The sequence below is a fragment of the Marmota monax genome, unplaced genomic scaffold, assembly GCF_021218885.2.
Source record: "Marmota monax isolate L192 unplaced genomic scaffold, Marmota_monax_Labrador192_F-V1.1 WCK01_AAM20220418_F8-fsc00430, whole genome shotgun sequence".
Lineage (NCBI taxonomy): Eukaryota > Metazoa > Chordata > Mammalia > Rodentia > Sciuridae > Marmota > Marmota monax.
The window spans coordinates 505,314-531,901 of record NW_026692005.1 but is presented as its reverse complement, the minus strand read 5'-3'; the positions used below and the strand labels follow the sequence as shown (position 1 = coordinate 531,901).

Below are 26,588 nucleotides of genomic sequence, written 5' to 3'. Positions count from 1 at the left end.
ATTCATCTATTGAAGGGCATCTAGGTTGGTTCCACAGTCTAGCTATTGTGAATTGTGCTGCTATGAACATTGTTGCAGCTGTGTCCCTATAGCACGCTCTTTTAAGTTCTTTAGAGAATAGTCCAAGAAGGGGAATAGCTGGGTCAAATGGTGGTTCCATTCTCAGCTTTCCAATGAATCTCCATACTGCTTTCCAAATTGGCCGCACCAATTTGCAGTCCCACCAGCAGTGTACAAGTGTACCCTTTTCCCCACATCCTCACCAGCACTTGTTGTTGTTTGACTTCATAATGGCTGCCAATCTCACTGGAGTGAGATGGTATCTTAGGGTGGTTTTGATTTGCATTTCTCTGACTGCTAGAGATGGTGAGCATTTTTTCATGTACTTGTTGATTGATTGTATGTCCTCCTCTGAGAAGTGTCTGTTCAGGTCCTTGGCCCATTTGTTGATTGGGTTATTTGTTATCTTATTGTTTAATTTTTTGAGTTCTTTATATACTCTGGATATTAGGGCTCTATCTGAAGTGTGAGGAGTAAAAATTTGTTCCCATGATGTAGGCTCCCTATTTACCTCTCTTATTGTTTCTCTTGCTGAGAAAAAAACTGTTTAGTTTGAGTAAGTCCCATTTGTTGATTCTTGTTATTAACTCTTGTGCTATGGGTGTCCTATTAAGAAATTTGGAGCCCGACCCCACAGTCTGTAGGTCGGAGCCAACTTTTTCTTCTATCAGATGCAGAGTCTCTGATTTGATATCAAGCTCCTTGATCCATTTTGAGTTAACTTTTGTGCACGGCGAGAGAAAGGGATTCAGTTTCATTTTGTTGCATTTGGATTTCCAGTTTTCCCAGCACCATTTGTTGAAGATGCTATCCTTCCTCCATTGCATGCTTTTAGCCCCTTTATCAAATATAAGATAGCTGTAGCTTTGTGGATTAGTCTCTGTGTCCTCTATTCTGTACCATTGGTCCACCTGCCTGTTTTGGTACCAGTACCATGCTGTTTTTGTTACTATTGCTCTGTAGTATAGTTTGAAGTCTGGTATCGCTATACCACCTGATTCACACTTCCTGCTTAGAGTTGAAGCTGGGTGCTTTTAAAGAAAAGGTTTTGTTTTGGTGTTTTTATTTTGCTTAGCTCACAGTTTGGGAGGCTGAAAGTTCAAGATCAGGCAGCCCCATAGATTCAGCCTCTGATAAGAGCTCCTTTAACTGTCATATGGTGGCAGATGGCATCATGGAGAGTGTATGTACAGAGAGAAAGAGAGTGAGGAGGATCACATGGTAAAATAGGAAGCCAGAGAGCAAGAGGGACAGCCCATTCTCATGGGAATTAATTCACTCTGTGAGAACTCAGCCTTTCCAAGGTCAGCACCATCAATGACCTGATTACCTCCTGCTAGGTCCCACCTCTTAAAAGTTCTACTACCTCTTTACATTGTCACACTGCAGACCAGGCCTCCAACATACGAACCCTTGGGGGACACACTCAAACCTAATCTCCTCTTCTTATAAGGACATCATTCCTATTGGATTAACCTTAAGGAGGTTATTAAGGAGGTTATTATACCTTAATAACCTCCTTAGGCAGCCCATCTCTAGATATTGTCACATTGGAATCAGGGCTTGTGGATTTTGGGGGGATACGAGTCAGCCACAACACCTTAGAGTACAGTTTCCATGCATAGCCTCTTGTGATGATGGGTTCCAGCCCTGGCTATGTCTGGTCATTTTCTTTCCTTAGCTACTTTTCAGAATTCTTAAGCTTAAATATAAAGATGTGGTTATAGAGTAAGAATTTTTTACTTTTCTCTCTAGATAAAGATCACAGTCCGATGGTGTGCTGTCTTTCAACATGGTCATCCTAATCAAAAGATCTTGGAAACATCCTCTTGGGAGAAGTCTCAGGCAGAGTTCTTCGGCCACAGCAGGTGCAGCCTCATCCCTTTGTTTTTCCAGAATCCTCTCTGCCTTCCTCTCAGCACTCATTTCTCTAGGTTCTAGAACTGTCCTCTCCCCTACCTAAATCCAGCCTAGAGTTCTCACTGTCCAGTAACCAGGGCTGAGAACTCTAGAGAGGGAGCCAGGGACTGATAGAACCTCCAGGGGAGAGGGGTGCCAGCAGGGCCAGGCCAGATCACAAGCAAAGAAAGGGAAGTTGTAAAGACAATTTCCAAGAGAGCAGGTGCCTGAGAAGTCCACAAACTCTATGGATTATCAGCGCTTAGGAGAATAGTGGACGTGAAAATTCCTGGAGACAAATTATAAGAGTGTTTGACTGTGAGGGAAGATGGGGGAAAGAGAGAGAATATGGCCTTCCTGATCCCATCCTGTAATTCTTCCAGAGGCATGCCGTTTCCCTTCCCACTGATGACTGCAGTCAACATATTCTCTGAACTCCAGACTTGTGTCCTCAACTGTTCACCAGACATTTCCACCTATGTGTCCTGCACACTCTTCAAGTAAGTTCATCATTATAATTTGGGGGACTCAACCTTCTTTTTATTACCCACTCACATACCAGAGCAGTATACAAAATATGCTGCCCAAGGCCACCCACCCAGTAGAGCGATTTTCTCAGAGTTGTCCTCAGACTGGTAGGATCCATCCCTTCTGCAATAGTGTCAGAAATGCTGAGGGTCCTGACCAGAATCAGATAACTCTGGTGGTTCTGCAATGACCTGAGCTCAGACCAGTTCTGGCATGCTGGCCTTTGAGAACTACCAGCTAAGAATGGGAAGACCCAGGACAGGACTCAGCCCAGACAGAGACGGGCCTGCCGGGTCCCACATCTTTTGTACTATTAGGAGCAGATCTTTGTTTCATGTTTATCCTTCCTCTTTGAGCTCTGGGGAATAAGGATTCCATCCCACTCACTTTTCACATCAAAACCTGCACAGTGTCTGTCGTGAGTAGAGGCTCAAATGCTTTTTGTTATAATGAACCGCCATCATGAAATTGTTCAAATGATTAACAGTGTCAGAGATGTCCTGATGCACAAGAAAAAATGGGACCATTTCTGGCAAGTCCTTAACTTGGTTGGGCTCTGCAGCTGCTGGTAAGGAGAAGCTATCAGTTGACACATTTATATGTACCTTTGTAGGACAGCATCTCCTTATAGCCTTGCTATCTCCTGAATATTCCAAGTGTATTTCTTTTTTTTTTTTTTTCTTTTTTTGGTGGTACTGGGGATTGAACCCAGGGCCTTATGCACACAAGGCAAGTGCTCTACCAACTGAGTTATATTCCCAGCCCCAAGTATACTATTTCTTAGTACAGATTTTATTAAGATTATTTTTGAAATTTACTTAAACCACATTTTTTTACTCCTATAAAAATATTAGGTGTGCTCTGCAATTTGTCCTGGCCCCTACATAAAATGGTCTTGTGTGGCAGCAGCTATGAATTTGCAGGTATCCATCCCTTATTCTCCACCTTGGTGTAAGGTCCCTGAAAGTCTTCACCACACTGAGCTCTCAAGAAATAGCACAAGGCATGGTTGAACCCAGAAAATGGCTTAGAGGAAATAAGTTTTGGCTTTGCTGAAACAAGATATACATGGAATTTCTCAACATTTTTTTTTTTACTTCGAAGTCATAATAATTCATCCAATGAATAAACTTACTGCCTACCAATTGCACTATGATTTACAATGTAAGACTACACCTCTCTTCCTCTTTAGTTGACTGGACTATTGATAATTACCTGGCCCAAAGTAGCCAGTTCAGAGGCTAGTGAGAGACCAATGAAGTGGTCTAGATTGAAACAGTGCCCCAGTGTCTTCGATTCTTGCTTTAGAGATTCTATTTGGGAAGTATGGAGAGACTGACTTAGTTTGCAGTGAAGGTGTCAGGGAAACTAATGTCATGAGATCATATCCTCTTGGAGGATGAACAAGCATTCCCTGGCCTACATTCTCAGGTGACTAGAGACCGCTTTCTATCCTCCCAGAGGAGAAAGGAAGTAGCAACCCCCTGGAGTACAGTACTGTCCTTCTCCTGTGTTGAAATAGGCAGGCTTGCACATCACCTGGTAGGCTTGCAAGTACCTCACTGCCAAGTCTCTAAGCCTGAGAGGCTGAACACGATGTCACTAGACAGGGGAAGCAACTGGTACCTTCTGTGCTCAGGAGCTTCAAGGAGCTAGTGGCCCTCTGCTCTGCTCCCTCTAGAATAGGAAGGCTCTGCCCTGGCCCCCAGCAAAGCATCCTGTCTTCCCCGTGGTTATTGCCACCTCACCTACCTGCCCTAGTTTACAGCAGTTTCAAACTAAAGTACTTCTCAGTTAAAAACAAAGCTTGCAACACTAAGGAGTCAGGATATTCTTATTATCAATTTGGGGAAAGAAGAATGTTGTTGACTGAATTCTTCTCATTTTATTCACGTTTTGATACCTGAAAGGCATAACCCTGGTAGGGATTTCTGCTGCTTTAGAAAACTAGAGGAAAATACAAACTTTCACATGGCAATTAATGGATTGATATAAAATCTGTTAGCTTTGAATGGCTTTGGGAAAATCACTTAGCTTCTCTATCTCATTTTTTATTTCCTCTATAAATTGGCATCTTGATGATTTTGTATTGCTATAACAAAATACCTGAGTCTGGGTATTTCTAAAGAATAGAAGTTTATAATTTAAAATAGCATGTAATATTTGTAGCATATTATGAAATATGCTATTTCCTAATTTATAATTTAAATGCTATTTATAAATTTATTATAAAATAGAATACTATGAAAGCTGAAAATAAAGTGAAAAAGTATTACATGTACAATAATGATAAATATGAAATGTCCAATTTGTATTTTCTTAGTTATTGCAAAACACTTTGTCTTGATACTGCGTTAGTATTAAAAATATACCTTCTTATAAATTCTATTGAGTCTTACCACATTGATTCTCAATCTCTGTGGTATATATTGGTCACATTTTAATTGGAAGAATTTAAAATGAAAATTCAGATTCATTATTTATAGGAACGTCCTGCCCTGGCCCCCCACCATGTTTGGGGTATGTTTGGGGTAGGACCTGAGACCTAAAATTTTCAAATGTTTCATGGACTGTACATTGAGCATCAATGGACAGAAACTGCTTTCTCCAATGGCTGTAGTTCAAAAGTGTCAACCAAAAGTCCATTTGTTGGCCATTTATTCCTCAGATTTATAGGTTAATGGTATTTAGAGGCGAGGTCTTTAGGAGTTAATTAGAGTTAGAGGAGGTCATGAGAATGGGTCCCCATGATGGCATTAGTGGCTTTATAAGACAAAGAAGAGAGACTTAAGCTGGCATGCTTCCTCTGTCTCACGATGTGATACCTTGTGCCGTGTTACCATGCAGCAGCAAGACCCTTACTAGATGCTGGCACCAAGCTCTTGGACTTCCCAGCCTCTAGAACTATGAGCTAAATAAGCTTCTATTCTTTATAAACAAATAGACTCAGGCATTTTATTATAGCAGTAGAAAACCATCAAGACACCAAGTTATAGAGGAAAAAAAAATGAGGTTCCAAGAAGCTAAGGGGTTTTCCTACAGTCTTTCAAAGCTCACAGGAAACCATGATTTCAAATGAGTTCCTTCCACTCTGAGCTCAGGATCTTTGTGCAGCATAAAAATACCTTATATAATGTAATACTACCTCACTTCTCATAGATGATAAAAACTTACAGTCATAGATTTCCCATTGTCGTACTCCTACTCCTGCATGTTTTAAACCCTGTACAGAATTCTTACTTGTTTTGTTTTAAGCAATTATCTCTTAATGAATATTTGGAGATTAGACAAAATATCTTTTCTACTTATGATGCTATTTTCCATGACTGATGCCCTTCATTCCTTTGTGTGAATGCAGATTTAATTTTACTATTTTTCTGCTGATGACAATTGCTTTGAAAGTTCTTTAAAATCAGAAAAAGTACTTATTTGCTTTCGTTTCTGAAAACTATTTTCATTAGACATGGAATTCTATGGAGCGTTTTTTTGTTGTTGTTTTTTTTTTTTTTAACGCTAAGGATATATTTCAGTGTTCCTGGCTTGCATATATCCAGTAAGTCTGTTGTTGTTTCATGTTTCTTGTCCCTGTTTTTAGTTGTTTCAGTGGGAGGGTAAATCTGGTGTTCTTGATTTAAGTATCCCTCTTACTACTTCTTGGCCAAAGGTTGACATTCTTTTCTCGATTCTAAGGACCTGTGGCCTCTGTTTGTGTCTTCTCTTAGGTTCCCAGGAACTACTGATCACTTGTAGATAGGAAAGGTACCATGAGCTCACCTGTCTGTGTATCTTTGCTGCTGTGTTTGTGCTGCATGCAAAGCTTCTTCCTGACACTTTCAGCCTTCTCTGGCGTACTTCCCCATTGGTACATTCACTCAATCACACCAGTAGCTTCAATGGTGGAGTTTCATATGTGGTAAAGGACTTAGTCTCTATTATATCCTGCTCCCAGTCACAATGCTCACATCCGGAGAGAAAGCTTAAGATCCCTAATTCTCCTCATCCATATGAGATAGATAATTCATATCGTCATTATGTGAAGCTTAGGGAAGGCAATGGGCACCAAAGCATTTAAAAATCAAAACAATTCATTAAAACATGAGGTATTATCTGGCACTTGCATTTTGTATGATTGTGTCTAACAACCTCAGGTTGTACTTTAGAATATACAGATAAAATTCTCAGTTAGAATTAAGAGGAGCTAGAGATGTCTAGAATTTTTGCCCATGAACCACCACCACCTCAGCCAAGGTTTGGCAAATCCTATCCCTTAGGCAATCATGCCTCTCAACACCCCTTAAACATCTCATTCACCACCTGATGCAATAAACCATTCCCAAATGCTCTTCATCTCAGACTTTGGTTAGGGAAGTAAGATGACCCTAAGTATAAATCTGGACAAACTCTGATGCCTTTGGGAGAATATAGTCCCTGAGTGAGTACTTTTGATCTGCACAATGTTGAAAATGCCCATTCAGGCAGAGCTGGGTTCTCTATAAACAGTCAGTTCATTGGCTCCCTTGTCCTGTATCCATTGATCTGCCTGATTTCTGAAGACATCTGGCCCCAGCCACTTAAGCAGAGACTTCTTTGCTGAGAGAATGGGAATCTTTTTGCTTTATATTTAGGAAAGGAAAGACTTCTGTTGGCATTTTTCTTCAAGGGTGGTGGTTTTCATGTTGTCTCTTAACACTTTGCAGTTTGATGACTTCTCTTATGCAGTAGGTATAGTAATAAAGCACTTTCTCTGGAGTTTCTCATCTTTCTAAGCCTACTCGTTCTTTACTCTCCCATCTGCTATGCTAGATTAACTCCCAGCCCCTGTGCTCCTACTGCTCCTTAAAGCTTCTCTTCTTGTTTCTGTTTCATGAATATTTTTCTTACTTGATCTTTCATGAGCAGATAGCAATGAATACTTCTGATGTGTTTGGGTTTATCCTCATAATAGCTTCTGTGGTAGTAGCCATTATGGATTGTATGGGGAGTCCCCCCAAAGCTCCTGTATTATTAATATGGAGGCAAAATCATTATATTATGAGAGCTGTGACCTAATCAGTCCATACTAGTTGGAATGGACTGACTGGGTAGTAACTATGGGCAGGTGGGTCATGGATAGAGGAGGTGAATCAAGGTGGGCATGACCTGAAAGACTGCAACTGCCCCTTGGCTCCTTCTCTCTCCTCTCTCTCTCTCTCTGCTTCCTGGCTGAGGAGAGAGCTTTCTGCTGTCACACCCATCTGCCATGATGTGTAGCTTCACCTTAGGTCCAGAGCAATGGAGTTTGCCATACATGGACTGAAACCTCTAAAACCATGAACCCCACATAAACTTTTCCTCCTCTAAGTTGTTCTTGTTGGATATTTTAGTCATGGCACTACAAAGCTGGCAAACTCAGTTGTTTTATGAATTTTGATGTTATTTGGTACATACATATTTATCACAGATCTTATTGTATACTGCTCACTTAAGATTGAAAAGTGCCCTTCTTTGTCACATTTTTTTCTTTGCAATATTTCTGTGTTTCTGAAAAACTCTCATCATAGAAAATAATTATCAACCAGATTCCATAATTTTTGAAATTAGTTGAAAGGGATTTAGATATTAATTGTTCTATTCTTTTGACTTTTCTGAAGACCTAAAAATTTTAAAATTGAAAAAGATTTGGGAGGATAGTACTGTGAAAGTCACTCAGAGTTCATGTTCAACATATGTTAATCCTTCTGGTTTGGGAGATGTGGTAGAAGTAAACAGTTTCAGTTACAAAAGGCTTGAATTCAAATTCTACCTCTTACCACCTTAGGCAAATCACTAACCTCTTAAACTAGTTCTTTACCTGTAAAATGATAGATGTGTTGGGGAATTGTTATGAAGATAAGATGTATTGATGTACATGAAGTGACTTATAGTATGTTTTAATTTAAAAATTCACTATTTTTGCCAAATACCAGTGCATGTATTTAGCAAACATAACATGGCACTTACTATGTGCCAGATACTATTCTAAACACTTTTCAAATATTAGTTCAAGTAATTCTCATAACAATCACTGCATAGTGCTCTGGTGATCTCCATTTTACTCATGATGAAATACACACAAGAGATAATTACTTTACCCAAAGTAACACAGCTGATAATTATGAGAGACTGGCTCCAAATCCAAGCAGTTTGGCTCAAGAATCCTTGCTTTGATCTGCTATATCTCAACATAAATATTAGAGAAGAAACATCCTGTTATTGGATAGGGAAGTCTGCTATGTTGTATTATTGATTCACTGGGATCATTTTAATATAATTTAAATGTATATTTTAGATTTTTCGGAATATTGCATCAATAACCCAGCTTCTCTGCCAATTTTGGCAAGTAAATTTAAAAAATTAAATAAATACACCTAGTTCCAAACAAAGCAAACCCAATACAACAGCATGAAACAAACAACATGAAAAAAAAGCCTTCCTGATGGATGAAAATCTAGATGTAGGTCAGTTAAAATTCTCTTCCCCAAATTGACGAAGGACAGTTTCCAGTGGGCAGGTGAAAGCCACTGACTACTGATGCATACCTTTACAGATTCATCTGTCAACCTGGTGGAGTAGGTCTCTGCAAGGCAGGAGAAGATGAAGAGGATGGGCAATGGTTTATTCAGCTTCTTCATTGCTGTGACCAAAAGACCCAACAAGAACAATTTTAGAAGATGAAAAGTTTATCTGGGGCTTCACAGTTTCAGAGGTCTCGTCCATAGGCAGCTGGCTCTGTTCCTCAAGGCTCAAGGTAACATTAAGGTAGAAGAGTGTGATGGATGGTAGTGGCTCAAGAGGTCACACTGAGAAGCAGAAAGAGTCTAAGCTTGGGTCATAAAATACATACCCCAAAGGCATGTTCCCAAGGACCCACCTCCTCTAGCCACACCCTCCTTGTCTGTTGTTATCACCAAGTTAACCCCTATCAGGGGATTAATTCACTAATTATGTTAAACCTTTATAACCCAACATTTCACCTCTAAACCCTCTCGCATTGTTTCACATGTGAGTTTTTGGGAAACACCACATATCTAAACCATAACAGGCAATCAGGAGACTCAAGCTAAAGGATCTTCTCTGTGAATTAGCTCCTCTGGGGCCCAGGTAAATCCAGTAGTCATGTGGGCAAAAGGTACCACCACCATGTCTGTGTTCCCTAAAGGAGAAGTTAAGAGATATATACAATTAGAAGTATTGATATCTGCATGCTGATGAATTATGATACATATTGCTATGGTTTGAATGTGTCCCCCAGATTTCAAGTGTTGAAAACTTAATCGCAAATTCATATGTTATTAGAATTCAAGCCTTTGCAAGGTAATTAGGTTTAGATGAAGTCACAATGGTGGGGCCTCCATCATGGTACTAGTGACCTTATAAGAAGAAGAAAGGAAAACTGAGCTCTCATGCTACTCTTCCTTGCTGTATGATGCCTGCTGCCATGTTATGATACAGTAAGAAGGGTAGTGATTAGATACTGGCACCATGCTCTTGGACTCCCCAGCCTCCGGAACCATCAGATAAATAAACCTCTATTCTTTATAAATTACCTAGTCTCAGATATTTTGTTATAGTATAGAAAACAGACTTAGACACATTTCTACCCAAAGACTATGAAGGAGGAAGGATTGCCTTGAATATCATAATAGGGAACGTTCTTTTCAGGCTGTAGAAGACAAGTCATCTGGGGATCCTTATCATACCATGTTCAGCTAGAGGAGAAAAACTGGCTGCTTAGGGTACACTTAGTTTTAAAGGGTGACAAACTGTTTGACCAACAAACACCAAAAAGGGCTTTTGAGCCTATGGTAAGTTAGTATGAGATCATGCAACTGTTAAAATATAATAGGACAGCTAAGATAGTGCCTTCACTGACAGGCACACAAATGACCAGTGTCACATACTGCCTTTATTTGCAGACAGGCTTGTCCTTCAGCCTGTTCAGGCTGTTGTCTGATGTTAGCACTGGGATCAGCTTTAGAAAAAGCTGAACAGGGGAGAAGATTCATTGGTTATAACTATTGAAAGGAAGACAAAAAGATTCAGAGTCTGTAATTTTCCCACCCACATTAAGTTATTTGGATAAAACTCTGCTGTCATAACCAGACTGAATTCACTAAAAATAAAGTATGTCTGAGACTACTTCCTTAGGTTTGGCCACTGGCTCCCTATGAGAAAGAGCAGAGAAGTTTGGGGGGTCTTTACTAAATACAGCCCCATTTCAGAAAGTGTTAGCTTTTGTTGAAATTTATTGCAGGAGATTTATCGACTCGTGAGATAAATATTGACCAAGTCAAAGTCAAGGTTATTACTTATCTTCAGGAATAATAAATCTTGGTGTTCTTAGTGACACAAAGTCAATATGTACTTTGCTGCATAAATTCCAAATGAAGAGTTTCATTGAAACATCTGTAAATCTCTCCATCATGACCACTAGCATAGCTTTTTAAAATTTACTATTTAAGAAAGAAGAATACCCAGGCCTGGTGGAAACATCTGCTGTTCACCTCTATGAATCGAACTAGGTAGTCCCATTTCCACTGTGAAGAATCTCTGATTCATTCACCAGAAATATAGTCCACTGATTGTGAGTTGATCCCTATTGTCATTGATACTGAGTCAGAAGAATCAAAATTCTTCTCATTCTAAGAAAGAGGCAAAATAAACTCATGGATTACTGACATACTGGCTGGTACATTTCAGGATTAAAAAGCATTTACTTTTTATCTACGTAAAGGATGGATTCTAGCAAAATTGAAGGGAAAAAAAAGGAAAAGGAAATGAAAAGAAAACAAAATCTTGGCATGTAGCAAGGTTTCTGCTTCTAGTATTTGTCCACCTTTTCAGTTTGAACCCCTCTGCAAGCATTCATTAGTCGCTACAGTAACTAGGGTACAAACTTGATTTGGTAAAATTAGCTAGGGATGCAGAAAAATGGGAGACCACTGAATCTGAACTCAAGGAGTACTTCTCCAGGGAGCCTTGGGAGTGGGAAGGCTTCAAGGATCTGTTTTATCAGGGCTCACAATGGCAGTCTGCTGCCTAAAGATGAGTCCCACAATTTTTTTGTTTCCAGGAATGAAGGTGGATTGCATCTGTACAGCTGTGTTCCATTGCATCGTGCCTGGCCTCCACTATAGAATCTTAGACTTGGAATGGGAGTCCTGTTCCCTGGTGCTGCTCTGTCACCTCTCACCTGCAGTACTAAGCTGCTATCTAAGTGGCCTCTTATTGTTCATTCTCTATTTTTAATTTTTTTTATTTAATTAATTTATTTAATGCTGTGCTGGGGATTGAACTCAGGGCTTTGAGCCTACTAAGCAATTAATCTTATACTGAATTATACCCGAAACCCTTCTGGTTCATTCTCAACATGGCAGCCACAGCACCTAGCACAGTTTAAGCCTGATCACACCATTCTTCTGTTTAACCTCCTCTGATGACTTCCCATCTGCATTCGTTTCTTAGGGTCTACCACACAAAAAAATACAATCTGCCCTTCATATCCGCAGGTTCCACAGCCATAGATTCTACCCCGTGGATGAAAAAAAAAATATTTGGAAACAAATTTCAAGAAACTTTCAAAAACAAAACTTGAATTTTCCCTGTGCCAAGCACCATGATGAATCCACTAGAATAAAGGGATGTGTATACATACTTTGACGTAGCCTCCCACCATGAAAGAGAGAAAATGTTATACTGTTGAATCATACTATGTAGTTAGACCTACTGTGGTTGCATCTGTATGACTTTGTACAGACTTTTTTTTTTTTTTTTGGTCAGTATTTCCTAAGTAACATAGTATAAGAACTATTTACATTGTATTAAATATCATATGTAATCTAGAGATGATTTAAAGTACGGAGAAGGATGTGGGTAGGTTATATGAAAACACTGCTCCATTTTCTATAAGAAATTGAGCATCCTCAGATCTTGGAATCCACAAATTGAGCAGCTTAAAACAATAGAAATTTATTCTTTCTCAGCGTCAGACTGAAAGTCTAAAACCAAGGAATCAGCGAAGCTAGGTTCCACCCACAGGCTTTTGGGGAGAATCCTTCCCCGTGTCTTCCAGTGTCTGGTGGTTGCTGCCTGCCGTCTGGGGCATGTAAACACATCTCTCCAGTTCTGCTTCTTTTTCACATGGAGTCCTTCTCCACGTGTCTCTCATGTGTCCTCTCATAAGAACACCAGTCATTGGACTTAGGAGGACCTGTCCTATCTAGGATGACCTCATCTTAATTACTATGCAAAGACCCTATCTCCAAGTAAGGTCACATTCACAGGTGCCAGAGGATAGGATTGAGCCCTGTCTTTGGAGAGGGGGTCACAGTCCCACCCACCACATCATCTTCCTCAGAATGAAACTGAACCTGTGTGCCTTTGCCTCTGGGGTCCCTATCCACTGGCTTCTCCCTCCCTCCCAGTGTTGTCTCTGCTGCTGTCCCCATTGCACACCGTTCCAGCCATTCTTTCTGATTCCTGAGCAGACCAGACTCCTCTCTCTCCTCCAAGCCTTTTTCTTGCTTTTTTTCCCCCTTCTGCCTGGAATCTGTCCTCAAAAGAGCATCTCCTCTTCCTTCAGGGCGCAGAGAGCCTTCCTTGGACACGCGGGGAATACATCTCCACTTCCTCTTTGTCGTACCCCTCTGGATGCTTTACCTCCATCTCAGATAGCTTTTTTCAACTCATATTTATCATTTCTCTTCTTTACAAGAATCTGATTTTCTGAATAGCAGGCACCTTGCCTATCTTGGTCCTTCTTTATGAACCATTGCCAGGCAGAGCAGACCCCTACCTAATATTCTATTGAAGGAAAGAATGCTGCTTCTTCTATCACAGCCCTGAGGAAGGGACATTTTCAAACTTCATGGTAGCCTCTTTATCAGGAAACTTGACTCTTCCTCCTCCTCCTCCTCCTCATCATCATCATCCCTCCTCCTCCTCCTCCTTGTCCACCTCCTTTTCCTCCTCCTCTTTCTTCTTCTTTTTGTACTGGGAATTGAATCCAGGGGGCGCTTTACCACTGAGCTATATCCCCAGCCCTTTTATTTTTTCTTTTGAGACAGGGTCTTGCTAAATTGCTGAAGGTCTTGCTAAATTGCTGACATTGGCCTTAAACTCTTGATGCTCCTTCTTTGGCCTCCCAAGTGGTTGGATTACAGGAGTGCACCACCATGCCTGGCATTGACTAATTCTTGTTGACACTTTCTGTGACACACTTTTGCTTTGTGCCCACCATTTGGAATAAATTTAATCCTGCTGAAAAAGTTATGAATTGCAGGTTTTAAGGAAATTCAGGCAGTTCGTACACATCTGTATTTAGCATTAAATACTCTATTGTAGTGAAAATATGTTGAGACTTTTTATTTGCCTTTCGCTTATTTAAAAGCTTTTTAGAGTTTATTTTGCTTTTTAGAGTTTGTTACACTTCTAAGAGCATAGTGCCTTTCTAAAGTTTTTATTTTTCTACTCAAATCACAAAACAACCCGGGATCTAGAAAAACTCACATTCAAAGAAAAGACTCTCCTGAGCCTCATTGCTTAGGACACCTCATATTTACTCAATGGAGCTGACTTTGTAGAGCTACCTGGGTTTGAGTATGTGCCTATCACATGCTGGTTCCATCACTTTAGGCTAATGGAGATGAATCTTTGTCCTCAGTACAGACAGTAGTACTACAAAGGCCCAGTTTTGTCACCCCGTGTCTCCCTCTTCTACCCAATAATGGAGCTCCTATACTCCAGGGGTAACCTGGCCAACATTGGGTTCTTACAAGTGTGCTTTTCTTTTTCTTTTTATTTGTTCAAATTAGTTATACATGACAGTAGAATGCATTTTGACACATTATACATAATGGAGGATAACTTCCCATTCTTCTGGTTGTACATGGTGTAGAGTTATGCAGGTCATGTAATCATATATGCACATAGGGTAATAATGTCTGATGCATTCTACTATCTTTCCTAGCCCCTCCCCTCCCTTCACTCCTTTCCATCTAATCCAACATGTATCTATTCTTCCCTAATCATCGCCCACCCCGCCACCTTATTGTGAATTAGCATCCACATATCAGAAAAAACATTCAACCTTTGGTTCTTTGAGATTGGCTTATTTTGCTTGGTATGATATTCTCCAGCTCCATCCATTTACCGGCAAATGCCATAATTTCATTCTTCTTTATGGCCAAGTAATGTTCCATTATGTATAGACACCACATTTTCTTTATCCATTCATCTGTTGAATGGCACCTAGGTTGATTCCACAATTTAGCTATTGTGACTTGAGCTGCTATAAACATTGATGTGGCTAAATCACTGTAGTATGCTGATTTTTACGTCCTTTGGGTATAAAATGAGGAGTGGAATAATTGGGTCAAATGGTGGTTCCATTCCAAGTTTTCTGAGTAATCTTCATACTGCTTTCCATAGTGGTTGCACCAGTTTGCAATCCCACCAAAATGTTTGAATGTACCTTTTCCCCCACATCATCACCAACATTTATTGTAGTCTTGATAATTGTCATTCTTACTGGAGTCAGATGGAATCTCAGTGTAGTTTTTATTTTCATTTCTTTGATTGCTAGAAATGTTGAACATTTTTCATATATTTGTTGATCAATTGTGCTTCTTCTTCTGTGAAGTGTTTGTTCAGTTCCTTAGCCCATTTATTGATTGGGTTACTTGGTTTTTGTTTGTTTTTTTTTTGGGGGGGGGAGGTGTTAATTTTTTTGAGTTCTTTATATATCCTGGAGGTTAATACTCTTTCTGAGGTGACAAGTGTGCTTTTCAATCTCTTTGGTCACTATGAGTTTTCTCCTATGAGACCATTATTGAAACTCAATAGCCATTGTGGTGGGGTTGGAATGTAGGGCCATTAGGAGATTGGTAGGCCATGAAGGGGGATTAATGCCTTTCTCGCAGGTGAAAGTTTATTCTTGCAAGAATGGATTATTGTAAAGCAAGGGCACCCCTCTTGTTTTTAGTATTCTTCATTTACCTTCTTGCCATTCCAACTTCACCTGGCATGAAGAGGCACACATCCCTCAGTAGATATGGTTGCCTGATCTTGGAGTTCACAGCCTCCAGAACTGTGATATTAAATAAACTCTTTTCTTCGATAAGTAACCCAGTCTCAGGTATTCTGTTATAGCAATAGAAAATGGAATAAGACAAGGGGTCAGCAAATCTTTTACATATGTTAGTAAATAGCCCTTCCAATTCATATAGATTCAGCTACCAATAGGAAAGCAGTCATACCTGAAAATGGGCAAAGCCGTGTTTCAATAAAACTTTCTTTATCGGCCCCAAAACTTGAATTAGGCATAATTTTCATGTGTCCTACAATATTCTTCATTTGATTTCTTCAACATATATTTAAACATATAACAGCCACTTTAGCTCCCAGGCCATATGAAAACAGGTGATAGTTAGGTTTCGCTTATGACCCTGCTCTACGGGGGGAAAGGGCACAACTGCTCATGGTGACTCAGAGAATTAGTGAGTACATGTTTTAACTCATAGCCCAAGGCATGAACAATAATGGTATTCATTGATCCCTATCACAGAAGAAAACTGGTGCTTTCTGTGACATAAAGCAGGAGACTGAGGCCCAGCATAATTTTCATATGTATAAGTTTAGACCTGCGGCTGTAACACCTATTCCTCACCTAAAGCTCAGAGCAGTTTTCTGTCAACTGCCGATTGACACTGATGAGCTTGATATCCTTTTTATACTTTCCCTCACTTAATTTTACTTCATGTGCTTTGATCTCCCTTTTCTAGCTCTCTCTTTTCCAGGATGTCAGTGTTTCTCTTAGAAATTATTAATATTACAGGGAGCTGGTTAACCAGGAACTGGGATAGTTTGGAGTTAGAAAGTCCCACTCTCAGGAAGGCTCTGAGGAAGGGAACTACATAGAAGACAAGCACTATGAGATGTGGAGACACGAACAGGTTGTTTTCCTATGTATGCACAGGAGAGAAAATAATACAGGGATTACTGCTTCCTTAAAAGTATGTTTTACAGAGTTAAAGACTACAGATTTTAGGCGTCAGAAGCAAACTACACAAGTTCTAATCTCATCTCAACTTTTGCCAGAAGGATATGACTATGGGGGGCAGGGCACATAAACTCAAACCTGATAGCTTCCCTTATACAATTAAGATGATAATCATAACAGTATGATTAAGATTTCCAAAGCTATTATGTGCATATCTCTTGGTTCTGTACATAGTATGGAACATTTAACAATATTAGCCAATTTCTTAAATTAACTTTTTATTTTGGAATAATTTTATTTATAGAAAAATTGTAAAGGTAATACAGGGAGTTGCCATAAACCCTTCAGCCAGTTTCCTTTCATTGATAACATCTTACATAACCCTACGACATTTGTCACAACTAGGAAATTAACATTGTTATATACTATTAATTAAAATCCAGACTTTATTTGTGTTTCTCCAATTTTCTACTCATCCTTTTTTTTTTCTTTTCCAGGATTTTATCCAGGATCACTGAATACATTTTGTCTTCATATCTCCTTATTTTTTTCAATCTATGGCAGTTTCTTGGGCTTGTTTTAATTTCACCATCACCTTCATGAAGCATACTGGCCAGATATTTTATATGTTTTCCGTCAATATGAGTTGGCCCATGCTTTTTGTTTTATTTTTTTCCCCCTCTGTACTGGGATTCACCTCAGGGGAACTCTACTATTGATCTACATCCACAGTCCTTTTTTATTTTATTTTGACATAGGGCCTGGCTGCATTGTCCAGGATGGCCTTGGACTTGTGATCCTCCTGTCTCAGCCTCCTGAATCACTGGGATGACAGGTCTGTGTCACCACACCCAGTTAGCTAATGCTTTTTCACGATTATGTTGGGGTTACGTTTGGGGAAATGAATACCACAGAGGTGAAATGCCCTCCTCATCGCATAATGTTAGAAGTCCATGATCTCAGCGTGACTCATTGCTAGTGAAGTTAACCTTGATCCCTTGGTTATGGTGGTGTCGGCCAGATTTCTCCACTGTCAAGTTGCTTGTTTTTTCTTTACCAATTCTATAGAAAGTGAGTCCTTGGGTCTCTCCCACATTCCAGAGGAGAAGAAATAATCTTCATCACCTGGAGGGGAGAGAACTTTGAAGATATTCCCCTATATTATTTATAGTAAGGAAGATTTGTCCCTTCTTATTATTTATTTATTCAATTTTTTTGTTTGTATCCATCTAGATTTATGAACCGTTACAGCTTTGGCCACTGGCTGCTCTTTCAGGATGGCTCCTATATTCTCTTATATTCGTTTTTTTCCCCCTGAACCTTGCCTAGTGCATGCTAGGCAAGCACTGTACCACTGAGCTACATCCTTAGCCCTTCCTATTTCTCCTAAATTACTCATTTTTTGAAATATTTTTAAAGGAGCCCTTACTTTTAGTGTCATGAATTACTCCAGGCTGATCTGGAATATAATTATTAATACAATCTTAGAACTGTAGGAGGATACATGATTTAGGGGCCTTTTATCATTTGCTCTGGCTGGAGTCCACTTTCCCTTAGATGCCCATCAGCACACAGCTTCCTGCAGGCTACGAGAGAAGGGATTAATTAACACACAGAACTTCTGTCCCAGCTGGACCCGAAGGTCCTCACTTGAAGGGGCTGTATCAAAGCTGAAAAGAAGTTTCTCTTTTCCTGTGTTGATAACCAGAGGCTGCTGGTTACCATATTCCCACCTCTTGGGAGAACTCATCTACAGAAGAAGTCAATACAATGGGAGGCAAAGCTGACCCAGAGAGACAGAGATCTGCCTGTAAGATTTGACTTTCTGTCCAGTTCTACTTGATGATCTTCTGAAGTCTCTAGTAAAGCCTAGAGGTTCCCTTTGCTTTTTAAGCTCACCAAGTGTATGACTTGTTTGAGGTACCCAGGATAAGAAAACCACCCCTCTGCGAACTTCTCCCTTTGCAGAATTAACCCTCCAGTGGACACCACATCACAGTGCCCACACTTGCTCACACATGGACACAATCATTTTGCTTATAGACTGAATAAAGCTTTAAATGGACTTCAGGAAGCTGCATTTTGAAACCTAGTAATCACCCCTGTCTTTCACTTTATGTACATATACATTTCTGATATCAGATTTGTTTCAAATAATGCAATATTTCAGTATATCCTTTTAATAATTTTAATAATAACACTACCTAATGCTCATAAAGACATGATGGAACCCATCCATTCACATATTATAGGAAACAGAGTTAAAGGTTATACAAATCAATCTCCATAAGATTATGGATATTTTGATCCAGTAATCTCACTTGGGGATATAATCTGAAGAACTAATCCAAAACAGATAGAATCATAAGTAAAAAAAAATTATCATTATGATCTGATAATTTAATAAAGCTGGAGAGAGTTGAAATGTTCCACAATAGGGACTTGTTGGAAAAAATAATGAAATCTTAACTCTGAAATGTTATGTGATTTTTAGATATTGCGAATATGAGGATACTCAAGCAAGATACAAAGATGTTCATTATGGAGACTGCATGAGTTGGCATAGATTGTCTTACCTCAGAAAAAGAGGAAGAAACTCCAGGAGTTCGAGGACACAGGAAAGTTCACGTGGGTACAAAGTGAGAAGTCTGCCGCCTGCAAGCCTGGAAGAGAGTCCTCACCGGACACCAGTCACGCTGGCTCCTTGATCTTGGACTTCCTGCCTCCAAACTGTGACAATATCCATTTCTGTTGTTTTAGGCACACAGCCTGTGGGATTCTGTTATGGAATCCTGAGCTCATAAATACAGGAGCAGAGAGATATGAGCCTAGGATATCCTTGAAAATGAGAAACACTGAAAATAATTGATGAACAACAGTCATGTCTACTAAAGAGGGTGAAATAAAACAACATAAACAGAATGGCAGAATACATGTTTGATATAATAAGTATCAGATACTTTCAATTCTCTTTTCCTAGCCTTTATGCTATTCTTTTATTTGGGGGGGGTATATTTTTTATTTGTTTCTTTTTAGATATACATGACAGTAGAATGTATTTTGACATAGCATAAAAACATGGAGTGTAACTTCCCATTCTTGTGCTTGTACAAGATGAGGAGTTCACTGGTCATATATTCACATATGAACATAGGAAATTTATGTCCAATTCATTCTACTGTCTTTCCTATTCCCATCCCCCCTCCATTCCCCCTCTTTCTCCCCTGACCAATGTGTTGAACCTCCACTCCTCCAGACCCCTACCTATTGTGAGTCAGCATCCGCATATCAAAGAGAACTTTGGGCTTTTGGTTTTCTGGGATTGGCTTATTTCACTTAGCATGATAGTCTCCAGGTCTATCCATTTACCAGCAAATGTCATAATTTCATTTCTCTTTATGGCTGAGTAATATTCCACTGTGTGTGTGTGTGTGTGTATATATATATACACACACATACCACATTTTTTAATCCATTAATCAATGTTCATAGCAGCTTGATTCACAATAGCTAACCTATGGAACCAACCTAGGAGCCCTTCAACAGATGAATGGATAAAGAAAATATGGTACATATTCTATTCTTTTTTAAAAGACTATTTTATTGATATAGCTTACAGAGGGCACCTACCATTCAGTTGATGTTTTAGTATTCTCACAAAGTTGTACAACTCTTACCATTGCTCCACACAATGTCTTCACTCCAAAAGGAGACCCTGTGCCTATTAGCACTCTCCCCCCATTTTCCCCTCCTCCCAGTTCATGGAAACTCCTTGTCTATTTTTGATCTTCAGGGCTTTGCTCATTCTGGATATGTCATAAATGGAATGACGCACTCTCTCAGATCTGAAGTTATGGCATCTTCTGGCAGGAGGTTCCTCCCTCTGTGCTGTCCCCTGGAATCTGTATCAACACTAGGGAAGTTTTAGGACTTGCCTAGTTTATTTTGTGACTCTTGGTAACCATGACTTCCATTAAATGATATCTTGTATCTAGGAAACTGATGTTGCTTAATTGTTTTTGTTGTTTTTTTCAGTCTAGGGGATAAATATGACACCTGTCACTCTATGTTGACCCTAAGTGGGATCCCCTCACTACCTGTACACAATTTTATATTTTGTGTTTCACATGAGATTTCATTTGAATAGTGTCTTATGGGGACTGGGGTTGTGGCTCATTGGTAGAGCACTTGCCTCGCACGCATGAGCCCCTGTGTTTGATCCTCAGCACAACATATGAATAAACAAATAAAATAAAGCTATTGTGTCCATCTACAACTAAAAAATATTTAAAAAATAATAGCATGTAATGTGGACAGAAAACAGTTCATACACTTCCGACTAAGAGCAGTGATCAAAGGAAAAGAAGGAGAAAGAGAGCATAGACCTAGGATTTATGGTATACGGTCCATGCCAGAAAACTCAGGTGCAACTTATCAAAATGTCAATTTTTCCTCAGAACTTTCTCCTTGAGAAACATTAATCCTTCCAACTTTGTATTGTCATTTCAATATATTTTGCTATCTTGTACATTAAAAAAAATGTAATATGAGTATACATTTACTCATATTAAAATTATTTTTTAGCTTTGTCTTTCTCTTAGGTAACTGTAAACTCCATGAGGCCAAGAGAATATGCTATGACTTTATCTCAGACTTATCATAATTCCTGGCTCCTGAATGTTCTATATAATCATGTTATACCAAATCAATCATATAATCTCTTTTAATTCATAAATCAAATCCATCATGTAAGCAAGCTGATTTTCTCTTTTTTAGTAGGGAAGAAAAAGAAAGGTAAAGAAGTTCAAATATTCTGCCTAAGATAAATAGTCAAGAAACCGGAGAGCATGGACTAGGATCCGGCTCTGAATCTAAGTTCATTTGCATCTCTGGAATAGTACCCTGCAATAGAACCTTCTGTGGTAATGAAAATGTTCCAAATCCAGGGTGTTCAATATGGCAGCCACTAGCCACATGTGGCTAATGAGTGTGACCACTGTGACTGAGGACAGTAAAATTTAAACTCATTGAAATGTAAATAGCCACCTGTGTCCATTAGCTACCATGTTGTACAGTATAGCTCTAGACCATTACAGATGTACCTCTTTTCTCTTTCAAGAGACAAGAAGTTCTGATCTGAGAATTTTTAAATTGGTTTCTGAACAAAGAAGGAAATCTGCAAAATGTTTCAGCCATAATCTTGCCATAAAAGAAAGAATACTGTCTAAATTTTAAAAAAAGACTGCATCTAAGAGAAACGATAGATTAAAGGTTCAATGACAAAAATGACCAAATGAAAAAGTATTCTCTCAGAAGAAAAAGTTTCTTAAAAAAAAAAAAAACCCACAAATTTCCAGATTCAATGAGGAATGATTTGATCTTAACTATCTTTATTTCTATGTGACTAGCTTGGTAAGAGTGTGCATATAATTAATATATCTCTCTATATATACATATAATTACATATACATACATATAAGTACATATAATTAATATCTCTCTATAGATGTATATATATACATACATAGATAGATATAGATACACATATGTAGATAGATAGATAGATAGATATACACACACTTACATACTTGTTCTTTTAAAATCTCTTTAAATCTTATCCTGCAAAGAGGAAAAATCTCCCATCAGTGACCATCCATGTGGTGAGATATGACCTCACTGATAGTGGTTCATTCATTCTTATCTCTCAATGTTAAGGGCACCCAAAAGATCTCCTCTGTCCTGCCTAACTTGTCTCTTTCTTCTTGAAGGATGATGTGTTAGTTCCCTAGAGCTGTTGTTGCAAATTACCACCAGCTGGGTGTCTCAAACAACAGAAATTCACTCTCTCACAGTTCTGGGAGTAAGAAATCCAAGGTCAAGGTGTCGGCAGGCTTGATTCCTTCTGAGGGTTCCTCTTCCCAGCTTCTGATGACCATGGCAGTCTTTGAATTTCTTGGCTGATCTCTGCCTTCACATTCACATGGTTTGGGAAGAGGAAAGATGGGCAGGGGCTGGCCATCATCATTTGAGGGTGTCTGTGCAATCCTTGCTCTTTGTCCTGCAGTCTGGGCTCCAAGTACATGACATGCACCTGGTTCTATGCCAAACTGGACTCCTGAGAAGAATTGACAGAGAACGTTTGCACTGGCCACTCAGAAACAAGATGGAGAAAATCCACTCAGTTTCTGAACAGAGAACTGTGAACTTGACACTTCAGGGTTGGTTCTATTTGGCCAAGTTTGTGTCAAGGTGAGGGTGCAGCCTCACTTCTATTTCCTGCTCTCCCTTTCCTAGTTCAGCTTCCTCCTAGAATCCAGCTGTGCATCCTTTCTGTGGGTTTACTAAGCTCTCCCAATATTCTTCCCCGAATGCCTTTTTTATTGTCAAAATTCATATAAGGAGAGTTTATCTTTAGCAACTGAAAGTCTTGACTGAGACTCAGAAGATGGAAGGACAGAAAGTGAAGGAAAGATGGTAGATCAGGTATCCTGGGCCGTGCTCAGAGACAGAGGTTACATTTAAGTTGAGAGAATTGCTCCTTCACCCTCTAGCACCCCCAAACCAGCAGTAGGTGCTTTCCCAAGAACAGGTATTGCTCCATGGTTTCCACAGACGGGTTCCAATGAGTAAGATGAGGCTTTGTTTATCATTGCTTCCCCACCCAAACCACACTCAAATAAGCAGTGAAAACCTCCAGACCTTAGTCATCAGTCGAGGTAAATTATAAACTTCTAAGAGTGTGGCTTCTCTGAGATACCACATTTTCCTCGTATAATGAGCCTGCAGTTTGTGGCAAAGAATGACTTAAGAACAAGTGAACTCACTGTCTAAAAGGAGAGTTTTTATCACTATCAATTGCTCTCTGACTGACAGGGCTGTTATTTCTTTCGGTAGGAGAAAAGGCTAAAATACAGAGAGAAAACCTAGAAATAAACACAGCCTGCGTAATGGCAAGGTTTTGTGTTGCCAAAGTCAAAAGAGCAAGTTCCTGGGTAAGAAACCTCATCTACTCCTTCCCCTTTTACAGTGATTCTGTATCATCCATGGAAATTAAAGCAGCTGCCACATCTTCATCACAGTAGCGGCTGTGCTGCACTGGGAGGCAACAGGGTTGAAATGCCGTTCCCACAGTTGAGAAGCTCAGAGTTAAACTGGAAGTGGTCAGCAGTGCCCTAGGCTGCGTATGAAAAGTCCTCCAAAGCAGGTGGACAAATGTTGCCTCATGGACCCAGAGAGCTCCAATGGAATTTGCCTTTGGGGGGACATCAAAGGCTTCCCAGAGGAAAGGGCATTGCGGGTAGATACTGCAGAATGCATGGGAATAAGCATGCGGAGGACATGAAAAGTATAAGGTAGGAGTGGGTGAGCTCAGATAGTAATCAAGGACTTGACCTGAATGGAATGTGGGACATGGGAGAGGAGGCCAAAGGAGAAGAAGGGATGGGGTCCCAGAGTGTACTGGTTGGCAATAGCAGGGAGAGAAAATGTCTCACAAGCTTACTTATCATGCAGTGGTGGACATAAGCAGATTTAGGATTTAGAAAATCACTCTCGCAGGAATGTTGAAGGTGTACGTGGAGGCTGAAGGATGCCAAGTTATACTGGAGCAAATTATTGTGGGAAACCAAGTGAGGTATCCTGACATGACATTGAGGCATGGTTTGTAGTCTTTCTGGTCTTGCAAACCAAAGAGGAAGTTGAGCGAGTTCCCCTTTTTAAATGTTCGCCCCACGGTTAATTTTGTATTGTTACTAGGAAAATTCTTTGAGGCAGCAGCAGAAGGCACATTGCAGATGGCAGAAATATTTTTCACAGCTTTTATGGTGGATAACAATATACTTGACATTTTTCTCATTAAATGTGAGCTTTGCTGTATGATTAAACACGCTAGGCATCTGTGATCTAAAATTACAAATGTGAAAAGCAACAGCTCAAATGTTTCAGTCAATAAATACACAGGAGACAGTCAACATGTAACAACTCCTTCATATGCTCTCTTCAAGGAGCTGCTCCGCTGACATTGACAACGGTTTTGGGAATGGCTTCACCTTCACGCTAAGGACAGCAAGGACACTGATGTCCCAGACTACTAATTACACCCTGGAATTCCAATAGAGGTGAATGGTTTCCATTAGGAAATCTCAAAACGCTGAGGACCGACAGAGCTGGGGAGAGAATGGAGGTTTTATTGAGGCAATTAGGGAATTACCCAAGGGATCCCTGGAGGGGTAGAATTGCACTCAGCAATTCAGACATAATGGAGAAGTGTGTAAGGTTTGTGGATGAGTCCAGTCATCAGTAGCAATGTGCTTGCTGTTTGTTGAGTCAAGTCTCACCAGTGTATGTGTAGGCGTTTGTGTATATGAACCCACGTGTGTATAAATGTGTCTTGCACTCTCTGCCAAGGCGGGAGACAAGGGTTCCTGAGTGACAGCTTTCCTCCCCTAGGCTGATCATGGATGATCCATTGGCACAGGCTGCCTGTTGTCTCCACTGAGAACAACTTTTGTGTCTAAGTTAGCTTCCTGGCTAGGGGTACTGGGTCACTCACTGACATCTGCATGAATGGAGAATAGACTATGGGTGTAACCATGTGGACAGACAGAAAACAGGCAGGTGTAGATCTCAGCGAATGGAAGAGAATCCACACACAGTGATGATAAAAAGCAAAAGCAGAAATTCCAGCTGAAGAGATTCTGCCTAAATCACGGGAAAGGATGCTATCATGCTTGGTGCATCTGCATGTTCTGAAGACATATTCAGTGTACAAGGATGAAGGGACTGAGAGACTGAGTCAGGAGGACAATGGGGGCGGGGGCAGAGGAATGTGGCAAGGTGGCTGAGAGGAGCAACTTGGAATGAATGATAAAATTATAGAACAGGGGTGGAGGCAGCAGGAACATAGTCAGAGTAAGGAATCCACCACCTAGCCACAACACAACCCTGTTTCTGAGTCATGTTAATAGGAGATTTCTTTTCTCTCTTTTTTTTAATACTTAATTGATTTTATTTTTTAAACATGACAGTGGAATGCATTACAATTCTTATTACATATATAGAGCACAATTTTTCATATCTCTGTATATAAAGTATGTTTACACCAATTCACATCTTCATATATGTACTTTGGATAATGATGTTCATCACATTCCACCATCATTGCTAAACCCCTGCCCCCTCCCTTCCCCTCTCACCCCACTGCCCTATGGGAGCATGGGAGGGATAGACAAACTCTAGATTTCTTTTCTTGGGGGCATTGGAGCCAGGCTTCTGCTTAGAAACCCAAATTCCCCAGTGTCCTTGACAGTGTGCCTACATTAGTTTGCTCATGCTGCCATAACCAAGTACCCAACCTGAGTGGCTTAAATTACAGACATTTAATCACAGCCCTGAAAATTGGAAGTTCAAGGTCAAGGTGCAGGCAGGACTGGTCTCTCATGAGGCCTCTCTCCTTGGTTTGTAGATGGCATCTCTTCCCTAAGACCACTTGTATGGTCTTCCTACTGTATACATCTGGATTCTTATCTCCTCTATTAGGATACAGATTGGATTAGATTCTAATGACCTCATTTTAACTTAATAATCCCTTGAAAGGTCTTATTTCCAAATACAGTCATATTCTCAGTTATTGGGGTTAGGACTTCAACATACAAATTTGGAAGGGACCCAATATATCTTATAACAGTAACTTCAAGACCCTTGTGGGTGACCCCACGTGCTACCCCCCAGGGCTTATTCAGGAAGTTTCACCCATCATTTCCTCTAGTTATTCTTCCCTGTCTGGGAGATTCAGAGCCTAAAGTCAAGATCTCTGATATGTCTCTCATTGCTAGAAGAGCTCATCAGGCTGAGATTGGCTCTCAAGTCCTCTGAGAATCAACCAGTAGGTGAGACACCTATTCTCCTACTTGCAGTAATGATGCCTGGAAGAGAGAGAGTGAGAATGATAAAAGTCTCCCTCCTTTCCAGCTAGTGCACATGAAGAGTTGAGCATCTTAAAGACAAAGGATGGGCTCTTACAGATAGTGTGGCATTTAAAGGTGACACAGGCATGTTCCCCCAGCCAGACTTTATTCCTTCCCAC

The 26,588-nt window shown here is 40.0% G+C and overlaps 1 long non-coding RNA gene across 5 annotated transcripts in view; it reads left to right on the top strand.

The window, feature by feature from the left end:
• LOC124097091 (uncharacterized) overlaps nt 1–20,503 on the top strand; it is a 35,341-nt gene extending 14,838 nt beyond the window's left edge. For 4 of the 5 annotated variants that reach the window (XR_006853119.2, XR_006853114.2, XR_006853111.2 and 1 more), the window contains 5 exons: nt 1,816–1,928; nt 2,343–2,459; nt 9,053–9,253; nt 17,263–17,339; nt 18,999–20,503. This is a non-coding gene — a long non-coding RNA (uncharacterized LOC124097091). The remainder of the gene's footprint in view (nt 1–1,815; nt 1,929–2,342; nt 2,460–9,052; nt 9,254–17,262; nt 17,340–18,998) is intronic. The other variant, XR_006853115.2, reaches the window with a different exon arrangement.
• Nucleotides 20,504–26,588: the final 6,085 nt, after the last annotated feature.